Raw genomic sequence first — 17305 nt, forward strand, 5'->3', positions numbered from 1 at the left:
ATGTATTTATGTCATGCCGTATACATAAGTGTGAGAAGAATGTGTACCCGAGGTTGCTGTACCACACAATTTAATCTCTGTTAAGTCAATATCCCATATTTTAACAATAGCATACAGTTTCGATTTTTTAAGTATAAAGTATGGATGCATTTATAAAGATAGACAGTTTGGGACAGCTTTTACGAGAGACAATGCTAACCATTTTTCAGCCTTTCATTAAAAGTGAGGACTTCTACGTAATCGTCTTGTTACTCACACTGATAAGTTAAGATATAGGCGGGCTTACCTGTCATGATTTCGGCTGCCAGATCTACGAATCCAGCGTCGTACACCTTATCGCTCAACCTTCCCTTAACTTCCTGGTGGGCTTCTAATTTCAAAAGATATTCAATGTGTTCGAGACAAGAAGTCAATACTATTGAATTATAAATTCCTGCCATCATACCAGTTGCTTTACTTCTCTTGAATTCTAGAAGCACCAATGAAAAAAAAAAAAAAAGGAAATTGAAAGACAAGAAAGTCGATCCCTTTTACTCGTTTCCACACTATAACACCAAATGGTTTGATTGAAGTTGAAATAAAATAAAAAGGACTCTTGTGTGTCGAGGAATGTCACATGTCCCAGTTTGTATTACCCCTCCAGCGTCGTCTATTCTCATAACATCAATGATCAAGTGTGCAAAGTTGTTGATTTGGACATAACATCCTAGGTTTAATACATACCATTTTTTTTTATAATGCGATAGCTGAAAAACAGTTACAAAACTAAGTATCAACCTCTTTTTTGTGTGTGGAAATCATTGCTGTCTTAGCACTCATGAGACGAAGTAAGTGGGATTCTGACATGCAGCAATGTGCCTCCTACTGGTTTATGGATTTGAGATCATGGTAGCCTAATTATAGTGCATATTTCTTCTTCCAGATTGTGCTCACCTTTGCACCACCCATCCATGACATCAACTCAATTTTGTTGAAGAGATTAAAGAAGGTTAATTGGATGAAAGATCTTGCTCAAAATATACGTGACAGGATCTGCTATTCAAAGTGTTAAAGCTTGTTCATTGTGATAAGTAGGCTAGGCAGTCAGAAGCCCTTTACCTCGTTTGGATGTAAATTTTGTCATCCTGTAATCTAGAGTCCAGTACTCCTTGCCCTGCTCCACCCATCTTACAAGCAGTCCCAAAACGTCATTCTCATCATGTGCACCAGGTTCTTCCAGTTTGATGCCCAACACATCGCAGAGCCGACCGGCTTCACCAGGAGGTATTTGACGTGCTAGCTCTGTGAGAACTTCCCTACTCGGGACACAGTCTCTGTAGTTGCCTATGGTAGCAGATATTATAGCAACCATTATTCGTCCGCCATTTCATAATATGGAAATTAAACAAACAGAACAAGAGACAACACTGAAGTGTGTTGCTGTGATCTCTCAAAATGGTGCTTTATTCCAAATAAGTTTATCTCACAAGTAAACAGTGAAAGTATCATCTAATTGTGCTGGTTTCTCCGCCTTGCCATGCATGTGGTTTACTGGTATGCAGTATAGCGTTTGTGATTGAATACGTAGGCACACTATGCGCTTATGTCCCTTTTATGGTTGTGCTATGATTGGAACTTATCCGTTCACACATAAAGTACACAATAAAGTCTCAATGACTTTGATTTGAGAGATTACAAATACCTAACAACAGCAACAACAACAATAATAGGAAATATCCTTCTGTGAAATTAATGCTAAAAATTAATCACAAAATGTATTTGTTGTGAGACACATTTTCTGTGGTCAAAGTGTTAGAATATTAACGATCTATATAAATAGCATCTGCTATAATTGTTTTTTTGTCAATCATTTTTCCTTCTGTGACGATACTTCGTTCCTACAAACTGACGTATAATATGTGAATCTGCACCTCAAAACAAACAAAAAGTCGCCAGACATGAATTTTTAGTTAAGACCATATTATTCTGAAAGAGCAGATTTTAAGCTTTAAAAATGATGTATAACTCAAATCAAATGGACTCTCCAAACCTATCTAAATATTGGAAAGAAAGCACAAACTCAGGAAAAGTGTGAACTGAGAAAAGAGGCTCTGAAGTACAATGTCTATTCAAGCGCTTAATCTTTACCAAACCGTGCTGGCTGTGCGATGAATGGGACAAAAAACAGGAAGTAAACCACCAGAGTAGCAACAATGAAGGGATTATCAGATTATACTGAAATTAGGCATGCCTCATTAACACATTCTGTCCATAATTAATGGCATTTTTTCAAGCAGTAGCCCTATCTTTTCAAAAGTTATTAGAGTTGAAAGTGAAGAGTGTGGACAAGGTTTTTCAGAAATGAAAAAAGGATTCTAAAGACACACATAATCACACTATTCTACCAAAAATGTTCGAGATAAACTGCTAAAAAACACACTTTCCTGCCCGTTTTATGATACCAAATTTTAGTATAATGTAAAAGAAGATCTGCTCTTTCAGAAAATATGAAAAAGTCAAGTTCGGCTAGGTTGACCCATTTCACTTATTTTCAGTCCTCACGCAAAATCAGTGTGTGCGACTTTATGTTCGTTTTGAGGTGCACTGTCACATATGTAATGGACATCGGTTTAGCTATTTAGATGTAATACCTATAAGAATTCCAATGGCAACATGCTTATACCCCGCGTCATACATGAGATCAGCCAAGGCGGTACGATGGTTACAGTCTGGTGGACACATCATCTTTCTCCATTCTGTCAGCATCTTCATGTTGTCTTGGATCTTGTCTCCGGTAAGAGTTTGGCCCTCAGTGTCCAGCATTCGGGCCAGATAATCAGTTTCAATCCGTGTTGTCACGGCCATCAGATCGCTGGTACTCACTTCGAAATCTATTGTGACGTCAAAGAAATTATAGGCTTGATTTAGTCATGTTCTATCAATTTGACTAGACAGAGTATCTCCAATATAAATAGCCCTATAAATATAGATAGCCCTGTTAACAGTAGAGCAAAGTCGCTTTGACAGAAGTACACACTCAATTGAGTTGCTTCAGCCACACCACTTACTGGTGTCACACTCGAGTCACAAACTTATAAGAATATAATAGAATATATCGAATCCCATTACTCTGTCGAGGAACTAAAATAGATAGAAGACTTCCATTCAAAACCAAACAATGTGACCTTCCTAAAAAAAAGAAGAAGAAATATTAGGTGTGGTGAATTGGTGTAGGTGCATGTTTGTTTTAAGTGAGTTATACATTTTTTTTTCTTCAAAAACCCTTTTGCGGAAAATAACAAAACACCGAAATGCTTCATTGGGGTGAAAGGTGTACGAGCAGACACTACCCTTGCAAATTTCAGGACAGAGTTATACAGCTGATTTTTTTTTTTTTTTTTAGCTATAACATGAAACATGAAAGGTATGATAACTTTCGTGTGGTTTCTGACTTTTTATGCTTACACGTAATCATGTCCAGGAAATCCACAAGAATAATTATGGACCTTTATCTCTGTCAAGGCTTACTTCAAATCGCTGTAGACTTGTAGTCTCGAATAATTTAATTTGTTGCATAGTTGTAAATTCAGCACACCTATTCAAACTACTAGATATTCTCAAATACATACAAGCTAAACCGTAATATTCCTGTGTACAACACAAAATCATATTATACACTAACGGTGAGTACATAATTTACTAAACACGTTTAGTAGAAGTAGCACGAAAATCACATCCCTTTTTAATATTTGACATATACACTTTAAGAATAACACATACAAATACATTTTCACGTCTTAAATGTCATTGCCCATGTACAATGTATGTGAGATCGATATCAGGCATTCTGAATAAGACTAATTGCTCGACGACTTTAACTAAGACTAGTGGTTGATGAATAGTAATAATATTGCAGGTATGATTACAAGATGTATTAAATGGGAGTCTTTAAAATCATTTTACAGATTTGGGTCTCATACACATCTCTTCAGGACAGTGTTACAGCTTACAGGTACTCCCATTTGATAAGATAGAAATATTAGTTAATCAATTTTTATATCACATAGTGTAGCCAACAACAAATATGATTATTATTGGCCTATATCATCATGACTGTGCACAGAAATTTGATGTACTTTGATTTACTAATTTGACTACAAATTATATATTTAACAATGATTTCCCCTACCTCAACTATGGAATTCTAGCATGGGGTAATTCGTCCAGATTTTTGCTTGATTCGTTTTTCCTTCTTCAAAAACGCGCCATCAGAATTATCAATAACGCCGGATATTTATCTCACACAAATGAATTTTTTTCACAAGAATAAAATTTTGAAATTGATTGATTTGTTTGATTACAACCTATGTATTTTCATGTATAAATACTCCACGAATGATCTTCCTGATGTTTTTCTTCACATGTTCAAAAGAAACCACTCAGTTCACAATTATCCCACCCGCCAACGGGACGCTTATCACCTTCCACCTTCCACATTTTTTGCGATGAAAACGATTATATGCGGGACCGAAATACTGGAACGATCTCCCCCCTGAACTCAACGGTTGTTTATCACTATCATCCTTCAAATGCAAATTAAGACAGTATTTATTGAATAATTACGCTACATCAGTTCATTGAAATTCTGTTTTGTGCTGTCCAGAATCAATTCAGTGCTTATTTACGTCGATGTAGGGCAATTTGTCAATCAGTTGCAATGAAAACATCTCACGGAAGAATTTTCATGAATTTGAATAACAAAGCAGTACCCGCTGCATGCTATAAGGATTAGAACCAACACTTGCTGTCGGGTGAAAGCTCGGTGGTCTAGTGGAGATGGTATGGTATGGTATTCATTTCCGTATAAAAATAAAAAACGGGTGGATTGCCCATATTCAGCGTTGCCAACATGGCAACGCTGTTCTTCCGTGGGGTCTACATATATACAAAGAGTGCAATATTTATGGACACGTACAAAACAAATTATACAGACATGCAGGTGGAAACACATACAGTAAAATGGGAGAAATGACGCCTGTCCGGTGATCAGGAGGTCGTAGGTTCGAATCCTGCTCGAGTATGTACGCCCATGATTTGTTATCATGGCTACTACTAAAACACTGATCAATTCAGTGCTTATTTACGTCGATGTAGGGCAACTTGTCAATCAGTTGCAAGGTATCATTGTTATTATATATTATTAAGTCATATTGTATTGCCAGAACGACAATGGTTCATCCGCCTACAGCATGTGTCTTTTCCGACCCCTAACCTGCACTAGAGAAGAATTTGCTATATAACTGTATAATTGTACTTTTTTATTTTGTTTTTCTCTAATGTTCCGGTCATTGTTGTACCCGTGCTCCCCTTCTCAATCTTAAACTCGTTTTTAAGTGAGACCTACGCTCAACAAGCTCGCTTTTAAGTAGGTTCCTTTATATTTCTTTAGCATTCATTCACAGATTCCAAACTTAACAGATCGACCACTATTGTGTTTTATATATTCGCAATATTCTATATCTGTCATGTATTTCATTTAATTTTGTTATATTTGATGTAATTTTTTATCGAGAAATATGAAAATAAATTGAAATTGAAATTGAAATCATAGTGAAATGCTCTAATACTACACTCGCGAAAGAAAAGCCACAGATGATAAAGTGGTCAGACAATGGTCTTAGAATTCTTGGAATCTGGTTTTCATACGACAAAAAAGAAGCAATCCGAAGAAACTTTGAAGATCGATTGGGTGAGATTAAGAGAACATTTTCTATTTGGAAAAATCGTAATTTAACGTTAATTGGTAAAATTCAAATTTTGAAAACATTTATTATGTCTAAGATAATTGATTTGATGTCAAACATTGAAATTCCTCAAGATTTTGTGAAAGAAGTAGAGAAGTTAATGTTTTCCTTTTTATGGAATGGCCCAGATAAGATTTCAAGGTCAACTATGTATGCACAATATGCTGAGGGTGGTCTCAAATTCCCCAATTTACAATGTATGATTGATACGCAGTTAATTAAGTGGGTTAAAAGATATTATGGAAATCGTAACCATCAATGGGTGCTATTGGGAGATTATTTCTTAAAAAGGCTTGGTGGAATTCTAGTGTTCCAAAGTAATTATTCCCTTGAAACTATTGATAAGAGGGGTATCCCTCCATTCTATGAGAATATTCTACGAATATGGTTAAAGACAAACATACATGAGGATTTTATTGGTGATGAAAATAGCCAAGCAGACATCCTACAAAAACCAGTATGGAATAACCAGAATATTTTGATTGATAAGCACTCAATATTCTGCAGACCGTTTTTTGAAGCAGGTTTATGTTATATATATCAGATATTTAGTATTGATGGACGGCTCATTGATTTTGAATTTTGGTTAAGGAAAGGAGTGCCAAGCAAATATAATATGATGTATATGGCAATTGTACACTCTGTTAAAAAATAATCGAAATGTTCCTTCAATACACTCCTATTGGAGATGTTTTGGAAAGAAGAAGTGGCTCAAAAACAAAAGGATCTTATTATCTCACAGTTACAAGATGTGAAATCAAAACCAATATATGAGGAATTTTAAAAAGAGATTAAATCAAGACCTGTTTGCGAAACAGTTTTTGCTGGCAAGTATGGAATTCAACCAGAAGATTGGACACAAATATATGTTGCCATTTACATGTACAATTGAAGTAAAATTGAGAGAATTTCAGTTCAAGTTGTCGCATAATATACTTTACACAAATGAAAGATTGTTTAAGATGAAAATATCAGAATCAGAGTTGTGTACGCTTTGTAAGTCATGTGCTGAGACCCCTGTACATTTGTTTTTTGATTGTAAAGCTGCCAAAGAATTACTTCAAAAATTTGTGGATGAAATTGGTACGATCTTTCATGTCAAATTAGAGGATTGTACAAGAATTAGAGTAATGTTTGGATTCATCAAAGACTGGAAAGGGCCCCACTGGAATTTATTGAATCACTTAATATTGTTATACAAAAGGTACATATATATTCAGAGATGCAAAGATACAGGTGTGAAATTTCATGGATTGACAGCATTTATTGTTAATATCCGACATATAGAATCCAACATTGCAAAACGAACAAACAAATTAAATTTTCATTATAAGAAATGGTCCCCTGTAGAACATATTTTTTAGGTCATTGTAGAAGAACATACAGTCGACTCTCGCTATAAAGAATATCCATATGGCAGAACCCCGACGTGATGGGGCAGTTTTTTTTTTTGGGGGGGGGGGGGCAGGGTTTGAAAATTTTCCTATTCAGAGGTATTTGAGCCCTGGATATGGCAAGATTTCAAAAGTGACAAGATCACGGTGGTTTCGCTGGGCCCAAGGAGTTTATTGTAACGAAAGCTGACTGTATTTTTAGGATATTGTTCAATTGTTGAAGAGTTTGATACCCATCTTTTATTGTTGTTGTTGTTAATTTGTTAAACAAAACATGATTTGAAATATGATTTTGTATGTTATGTTGTATAATGAAGAGGAAATAAATAAATTTGTAAAAAAAAAAATACTACACTCGCGGCCTTTGTGATATGCGTTTTCATTGCGTTGACATTGATTAAAGGTTATACTAACTGTTTCATGACTGTTAGTATTAAAATCCAAGAACATCTTGTTGTGACAATGCATGATCGATTTAAATCAAGGGAGTATACAGAAATATCTTTGGAAAAGGCAACTGCTCATCAGGCCACTAACATTTCCTACGATTCCAGAATTTGGTACAGTTTACTCAAATGGGGTATTGTCCAAGGGGGAGTCCATCCTCTTCCCTGTTGCGTGCTGCCTATTAACGAGAATAGTTATGATTAATTGCAAATTGGCAAATTTATAACCTCTATCTAAAGTTATTCTGATATATTGATAATTGTGGGTGTCAAATCAATTACATAATTCTAGAGGAACGTCAACAATTTTTTTTTTTTTTTTAAAGCTTGCACTTATGATTACCTCCTTACCAAAATAGAATGTTCGGGCTATTTGCCTGTAACCGCACTTTCTCAGTAGCTTGGGTAGCGATGTTCTATTCTGATAACCCTGAGATACCATCTCCTCTGTATACTGTTGTCGTATGACTTCAGTTGTTCTCTTTCTGTTTGATACTAAGGAATGATCGACTCGGAATTGGCTCAACCGATGTATGCTGTAACCCAAAACTTCTGCGAATGGGTAGACATCTGTCATGAGTAGGCGCATGGCCAGTTGGGGAAACTCAGCTTTGAAGATTACCATGTGTTTTCTCTCCACAAGAAGCTCCTCTGTGAACAATCAAACATGTGAACCGTGCATTGACAAACCTGGATGTGTATGACGTGCAGAAGGGCACTTCTTCAATACCGCATATATTTTCATGAAAGGCCAGATAACTTCACACACGGTTTATTACCCAGCACATTACATTTTATGACATCATCTCGTTCACATTAAGTTTACCTCCACTTTCGAGGAAAGAGAGGTGTCGCAAATTTACACTCGGCTGGAAGAAGAGACTGGGAGAGGGGGAAGGGACAAAATAATGTGTCAACTACGACAGATAATGCAAATGAAGATAATTCGTATGTATTTCCTCTCTAATAAAAATGGTTAATGACAGGGCTACCAACTCGCCTAGTAGCTCCTTGGGGCTGAGTTCGTTGATGAGAATAATAGCAGTACACCAGAAAAATCGTCAGTGAATGGTACAGATAAAAGGCGTTAGCCCCCTAGATATCTTTCGATACCTGAGGTGCAACTTACACTGGCCTATACATGATTGTATACCTGCATACGTCAGTCGCTCTTGTTCACCGCCGTGATTGCAATAGCAATGTATTCCAAACGTAGACTACGCTAAACCAATACCTGTAACATTATGTGCGCCTTAATCACGATCCAGGGCAGTCCAAGACGTCTTCTTGATAAATATTTGTTTGTTCTGATTTTCGTTCAATGTGCGAAGGATACCAATACATTGCAATAGTCACTCAAAACTCGTTCAGTATCTTTGGTGCTATATAGGAATGTACCGTAAAATATGTGACTCACTGCCACAAATTTTTGTGATGGTGGGTCACATATTCTTAGGCATTTTTAGGCATTTCCGTTGATGAAAACTTAATTTGGAATGATTATATACGTTATGTTACAACCTGTATTTCTCGAAATATAGGTATTCTTTCAAAAAATGAATATTTTATCTTCTTGAACAGACTCTTTTTATGTTTACAATCCTTTACTCTTACCATATTATACTATGTATTTCAATCTAGAGTGGGCTACAAGTGCAAAGAATAAACTCAAGTCTACGATTATGACAAAAGAAAGCCGTTCGTTTCTGTATTGGCTCACAATACTAAGCCCACACCAATCCGCTTTTTTATCAGTTAAGAGCACTGCATATATTTGAAATAAATACATTTCACTCTTTGTTTTTAATGTTTAAATATTTGAACGAATTACTTCCAAACACTTTTCACGATTTCTTTAAACTGAATTACACTTTCCATTCGTATCCCACTCGTAATTCGCAAAATTTTCATTTAGTAAATCCCAAATCATTAATTGCACAAAATCTATAAGACATAATGGACCAAAGCTTTGGAACACACTCCCAGATTATGTCAAATCACGTAAAACGTTATATTCTTTTAAGGTTAGATTGAAAACCTCGTCACTGTCAGATTATAATATATGAACATAGCATCTGGATATAGATTTTGTGTTGTTGGTTCTCGTTTCTTTTACTGTAAATTGGATTTAAAACTACAACAAATATACGCAATGTTTTTGTGTCTATCATTTTCTTTTTCTCATTACCTTGTCATCATCATCATCATTATCGTCATCGTTGCCATAATAATTCACTTTATTGTTATTCGAATCTATGAACTTCAATATAAAGCATAATACATTAACAGTGTATTTTGTCTTTTAGTATTTCCCCCATTCCGCAAAAAAATATATGTGTATAATGTAGATAGGTCCCTGGGCTGCCATTTGTTCAAGCTTTTTCATATAGTGGTAGTCCTTCTTCCGCATAATTTCTCAGGTAATTATTTGAAAATTTGGTAATACGAGCTATGTTTTGTTAATGGAATTAATCTACACATTTATTTTCCTGCTTTGAATCTTGAACATTGTAATCTGCTTACTGGTATTCTTTGTGGTATTAATGAAAATAATTTCAAATTATATGAAATTGTTTTGGAAGAAAAAAAAATCAAATAAAAAAACAATAAAAAACGACCAATAAATCGCGATGGAACTTTTCAAAAAAAAAATCTTAAATTTCGTTTTATCGTAGTCGTTCACATATATATTATTTCATTGTCGAAGTTGAAATCGATGAGCGAAGGTGAACATAAGGTTTGTTAGAGACCTTTTTTATGCTTGCACAAAACAGGAACTTTTTTTTTTACATGTAAGGGTGGATGTATACGTGTGGATAATGAATTTCACCAAATGCAAAAGCCATATGATAGTAATAATAATAATAATAATAATGATAATAATGAAATCTTTATAGCGCATATAACAAATGAATGTTCCCTATGCGCTTTACAATCCCATCACAAAACATACTGTAATATAATGCATAATATAATGTCACGATACATTTTTTTTTCCTTCGGCAATTGGTTACCATCCTTAAAAGACAGAAAAGATATCAAATGAAAGCAGATATGCTTGAAATAGACTGATTATTTTCATTAGATGTGATATTATTTTTTTCCAAGTTTCTTAAAATCAGATAGCGGAAATCGTAACCATAAACATAACATTGTTTTTTTTTTTATATATCATGATTCAAAATATATGCAAACGTAAGCAGTCATGCTTTCCTCTGGAATTATGCATCTCATAAATATGTATCACACAATGGTACGAAAAGGCAACAAGACAGGCAATGATGAAGACTTGTCGGCTCGCAAGCAAGTATAACGTGTGCTAGTACTGTTAATTCTCAAAAGGCAGTCACATGATTCAAATAATGTTAAATATTTGACCTGCAACCAAATCGTGGATTATGGATTTTGTAATGGTCACCTCTTTCTTATAACAGTGCCTTCATTATGAAGTTATCGGTGTCAAGGTCTGTGTCGTGGACACCGATAACTTCATAATGAAGGCACTGTCATAAGAAAGAGGTGACCATTACAAAATCCATAATCCACGATTTGGTTGCAGGTCAAATATATAACATTATTTGAATTATGTGACTGCTTTTTTTTTTATAGAATAACAGTCAATCGTGATGAAATTGAATATATTACAATATTTAATGTTCTTACATTACGATTTTTATACACCTTATATAAATTCCTAGTAAAATTTGAATCAAAGGAGAAAACTGAAGAGTAAAAACAAAAGATATATAGAAAAATGGCTACGTATTCTAAATTCAGTGACGCAAAGATCTGTAAAAAATATTGCGGAATGAAATCACTTTGGGCTTGATAGTTGAACAGTTTTGTACTACTTAAACATAGTGACTTTTTTTAAACAAAACGAATACATCTTATATTTTTATGACTTATTGAGCTTTGTTTGTATTGTATTTGTAAATTATTGTGTCTTTATACCCTTTTTGAAGAGTTTGAGGTCACTCTGGCTGAAAATAAACCAGTCAATCCGGAATACGGTACTTAATACGTAGAATATATAATTTGGATTCCGTTTGAGATTGATGCAACATAATTCATTCTAAAAATCAATCAGAATGTACAAGATCAACGAGGTATACCAAATTCCAAGTTGAAGTTGATTTTACCGTATCCGGGATTCGTCTTTTTAAGTATTCTCCTGATCCTCTCTCGTTGGCTTGTAGACCGGGGGCCCAGAAGATTTATTCAGCTGAAAAGGGTCACACTTTTTAATGGTCTCATCATATAGGGATGTGTCCAAGGGTCAATAAAATGCATTGCTGGCAAGTCGCATCCTGTACCGTAAGCCTAGGGACCACAAAAAGGGACCACGAAAAATGGATTTATTCAGCCGAAGGGGGTCACGGACAAAAGTTGGTGGATATTGTTCCTTTGGGTGTACTTATCATGAAAACAGCAATGCCAGCTATTTTATCCTGTACGGGGCCCCAGACAGTAGCCCCAAAGGGCCCCAGAAATATGGTGTTATTCAGCTGAAAAGGGTCACGGCTAATTTCTTTTGCAATGGAAGTAGTTCCCATCAGAGATATCCAAAACACCAATGCCAGCTATTTTATCCTGTACGGGGCCCTAGACAGTAGCCCCAAAGGGCCCCACCCCCCCATAGGCCTACGTACAAACACACACAAACATTGATTTTATTCAGTTGAAAAGAGTCACGGCTAATTTCTTTTGCAATTGAAGTAGTTCCCATCAGAGATATTCAAAACACCAATACCAACTATCTTATCCTGTACGGGGCCCCAGACAGTAGCCCCAAAGTGCCCCACCCCCCATAGGCCATACGTACAAACACACGCAAACATTGATTTCATTCGTGCAGCTGAGAAGAGTCACGGCTAATTTCATTTGCAATGGAAGGAGTACCCATCAGAGATATCAAAAACACCAAAGTCAGCTTTGTTATCCAGTACGGGGCCCCGGACAGTAGCCCCAAAGGAGCTCCCCCCCCCCCCCCGACACACACACCCACACCCACACTAGTTTCATTCAGCTGAAAAGAGTCACGGCTAATTTCTTTTGCAATGGAAGTAGTACCCATCAGAGATATCCAAAATACCAAAGCCAGCTATTTTATCCTGCACGGGGCTCCAGTCAGTAGCCCCAAATTGCTCCTCCCCCCCCCCCCCCCCACACACACACATTGATTTTGTTCAGCTGAAAAGGGTCATGGCTACTTTCTTTTGCAATTGGTAGTAGGCATACTCATCAGAGATATCCAAAACACTAAAGCCAGTTATTTTATCCTGTACGGGGTCCCAGACAGTAGCCCCGAAGTGCACCCCCCCAACACACACACACACACACACACACACACACACACACACACACACACACACACACACACACACACACACACACACACACACACACACACACACACATGCACACACACATTAGTTTCATTCAGCCAAAATGGGTCACGGCTAATTTCTTTTGCAGTGGAAGTATACCCATCAAAGATATCCAAAGCACCAAAGCCAGTTATTTTATCCTGAACGGGGCCCCAGACAGTAGCCCCAAAGTGCCCCCCCTCTCCACATACACACACATACACACACACACACACACACACACACACACACACACACACACACACCTAGTTTCATTCAGCTGAAAAGGGTCACGGCTAATTTCTTTTGCAATGGAAGTAGTACCCATCATAGATATTCAAAATACCAAAGCCAGTTATTTTATCCTGTATGGGGCCCCGCACAGTATATAGCCCCAAACACGGGTAATTTCTTTTACACTGGAAGAAGTACCTATCAGAGATATTCAACACACCAAGGCTAGTTATTTCATCCTGCACAGAGCCCTAGACAGTAGCTCCACAGTGTCCCATCCATTATACATGTACTGTGAATCAGCTGAAAATGGTCTTACAAATTCTTTTGTAACGTTAATATCAGGGCCTACTGAACAGAGATATCACAAACACTAAAGCAAGTCATCTTATCCTGTATACGGGGTCCCATAGGTTACAGTAGCAAAACACTCAAGAAATTTGCAAAGGAAGCATACTTCTGTATAGTGCACAACCAAGATGACCATATTACGAAAATCAGTCATTTCATCTTGTACTGGGCCCAGGTTACAGTAGCCATAAAGTGCCCATCCCCCACATAATTATTATGACATCATTTAGCTGAAAAGAGTCATAGTTGTTTTTCTTTTACAATCGAAGTAGGCCATAGTTTACATCATAGATACCCAAAACATCAAAGCCAGTTAGGTTTTCCCAGCCAATTTCGCACTTTTGTTGGTTCATTAATTTTGATAGAAGGTTCGAATTCGTAAAATGGGTATTCAAATTGGCTGGTACCCTACGTTCATTCAAATTCGCCTTGACTTGCCGAAAAGTGTATTTCAGTCATTAAATTTCGCGAAAGACAGTCAAATTTCAAACGTGTTCATTCAAATTCAAATCATGCTATTTCTTTGTTTCAGATCTTTTTAACATGTCTTTCTATGTGTGTTTTCGTTTCATCTATAAATTACTGTTATAAAGCAGTAAAAGTGTCATATTTCTTATCTAGTATAACTGGATTTGGTTGTTCTGTAACCAGACTGGTAACGCTCCTTCTCTTTCATGTCATTATAGGCCTATACGTGTACCAGTAATGCAGCTTAACTTCATTTTTTACAGTCATGACAGCACAATATATACAGACGTATATCTCTAGAAGACATAGAAAGAATTATAAAAAAAAAAAACACCAAACATTTGAGGATCATAACCTTGACTTCTTGTAACTGGCCGACCGCTCGTTAAAGCGCTCGTAACGGCCAGATAATTTGTGGCTTCTTACTTCTTTGGATTCAAAAAGCACGTTAAAAAATGGTGTCAAAGTCTCTTAAACGAATACGAAAACATGAAATGCTATGATGCTTACAAAACAATAACTACGACGAAAGAAAATAAGGAAAGAGACCAAGCATGAATATATCTGTTTAATTGACTGCAGAGCATGTTAAATTAGATGGCCAGAAATCAATTTGAATGAACGAGCGCGGCATGTAATCACGTGACTATATCATTATGAATTTATGAATGAACGGATAGTGGAATGGTACTTGTCTCATATATGGATTTCAGTTGAAAAAGTGTTATTTAGAATAAGGTTAGAGGTAATGTGAATGTTTCAAAATAAATTTGAATGAAGAGATTAATATGACATTGAACTACCATGTCATCTAGGCGAAATTTTTGCTAAATTTAATTCAACATTAAAGAATTCGATTAAAAGAGGTGCGATATTGGCCCGGATGCAGGGCCCTTGACAGGTATAGCCCCAAGGTATTCCCACCCCATATGAATTAATTGTTTTTAGGTGAAAACAGTCATGTATGCATATTTTCCTTGGAAGTGGAATTAACAGCTGAGATACGTAAAACACAAACCCATCCAGTTAAGGGGCCCCCAGCCGGTAGCTGGAAAGTGCTCCCGTATTATTTTATTCTAAGTGAAAAGAATCATTGCTATAATTTCTTTTGCAATGGAAGTAGTACTCAAGGAGGTATCAAAAACACCGAAACCAGTTATATAGCTGTACGGGGCCCCACGGAGTGTTCCTAAAGTGTCCCCACATGTAATTCCACTATCAAGATCTGCATCCCGATCTATTCAATCTGTCAGATCGGGAGAGAGCGGCAAAAGTGTGCGGGGACCGGGAGCATCGTAGCAGCAGCGTTTGGGTGATGGGGTTGGATCTGGCAATTTTACAGATCGGGAAGAAATTTTGAACTGGTTCAAAATTTCTTCCTCATCTCCCCATCAAGATTGACCTATTTTGAATCGCTTTTGGCCGCTTTAGCTACGCTGTTCCTACGCTTTCCCAGACTCAATTATGCACGTCTTCCGCTCTCGCCGCTCTAAAATCGAACGTAGCCGATACGCTGGAAAATGTTTGCCAGAACAGCAAAACTGATGATGATGAGGAGGGCGCGTTGTCGTTGTCGCGAAAATGAAGACGAAGGAGCGCATATTTAAGAAGAAGAGATGCACACAATAAAGAGAATAAAGCAAAACACTTTGGAGCTACTGTACGGGACCCCGTGCAGGATAAGATATCTGAGTTTGGTATTTTGATATCCGATGGATACTACTTCCATTGCAAAAGAAATTAGCCGTGACCCTTTTCGGCTGAATGAAACCAACATATGTGTGTGTGTGTGTGTGTGTGTGTGTGTGTGTGTGTGTGTGTGTAGGGGGCACTTTGGGGCTACTGTCTGGGGCCCCATACAGGATAACATAACTGGCTTTAGTGCTTTGGATATCTCTGATGAGTACTACTTCCGATTGCAAAGAAAGTAATAGCCGTGACCCTTTTCAGCTGAATAAAATCAATGTGTGTGTTGGGGGGGGGGGGGGGGAGGGGGAGGGGGTAAGGGGACAATTTGGGGCTACTGTCTGGGGCTACTGTCTGGGGCCCCATGCAGGATAAAATAACTGGCTTTGGTGTTTTGGATTTCTCTGATGGGTACTAATTCCATTGCAAAAGAAATTAGCCGTGACCCTTTTTCAGGTGAATGAAACTATTGTGTGGGTATGTGTGTTGGGGGGGGGGGGGGGGCACTTTGGGGCTACTGTCTGGGGCCCCGTACAGGACAAAATAACTGGCTTTGGTGTTTTGTATGTCTCTGATGGGTACTACACTTCCATTGCAAATGGAATTATCCGTTACTCTTATCAGCTGAATAAAGTCAATGTGTGTGTAAAAGAATCACTGCTATAATTTCTTTTGCAATGGAAGTAGTACTCAAGGAGGTATCAAAAACACCGAAACCAGTTATATAGCTGTACGGGGCCCCACGGAGTGTTCCTAAAGTGTCCCCACATGTAATTCCACTATCAAGATCTGCATCCCGATCTATTCAATCGTCAGATCGGGAGAGAGCGGCAAAAGTGTACGGGGACCTGGAGCATCGTAGCAGCAGCGTTTGGGTGATGGGGTTATATCTGGCAATTTTACAGATCGGGAAGAAATTTTGAACTGGTTCAAAATTCTTCCTCATCTCCCCATCAAGATTGACCTATTTTGAATCGTAGCTCAAACGGGGAGAGAGCAGTGACAGTGTAAATACCGTGGGATGAGCGTAACAATTCCAGGTTTTTCTGACCGTAGTAACAGCGGCACAAGAACGGGAAATATAGTCTAAACTAGACACCGACGACATGGTCCCGCTGCTGCGCCGCTTTCTTGATCAAAGCACGACCTTCCCCCTTTAACGACGCTCTCACTAAGTTCTCTACTCTCGTATAAAATCAAGGCCTGTTCCTACGACGCTTCATTCCTGCTTCGATAACGCTGTTGGCCGCTTTAGCTACGCTGTTCCTACGCTTTCCCAGACTCAATTATGCACGTCTTCCGCTCTCGCCGATCTAAAATCGAACGTAGCCGATACGCTGGAAAATGTTTGCCAGAACAGCAAAACTGATGATGATGAGGAGGACGCGTTGTCGTTGTCGCGAAAATGAAGACGAAGGAGCGCATATCTAAGAAGAAGAAATGCAAACAATAAAGAGAATAAAGCAAAACACTTTGGAGCTACTGTACGGGACCCCGTGCAGGATAAGATATCTGACTTTGGTATTTTGATATCCGATGGATACTACTTCCATTGCAAAAGAAATTAGCCGTGA

The sequence above is a fragment of the Diadema setosum genome, chromosome 6 (genome assembly GCF_964275005.1).
Source record: "Diadema setosum chromosome 6, eeDiaSeto1, whole genome shotgun sequence".
NCBI lineage: Eukaryota > Metazoa > Echinodermata > Echinoidea > Diadematoida > Diadematidae > Diadema > Diadema setosum.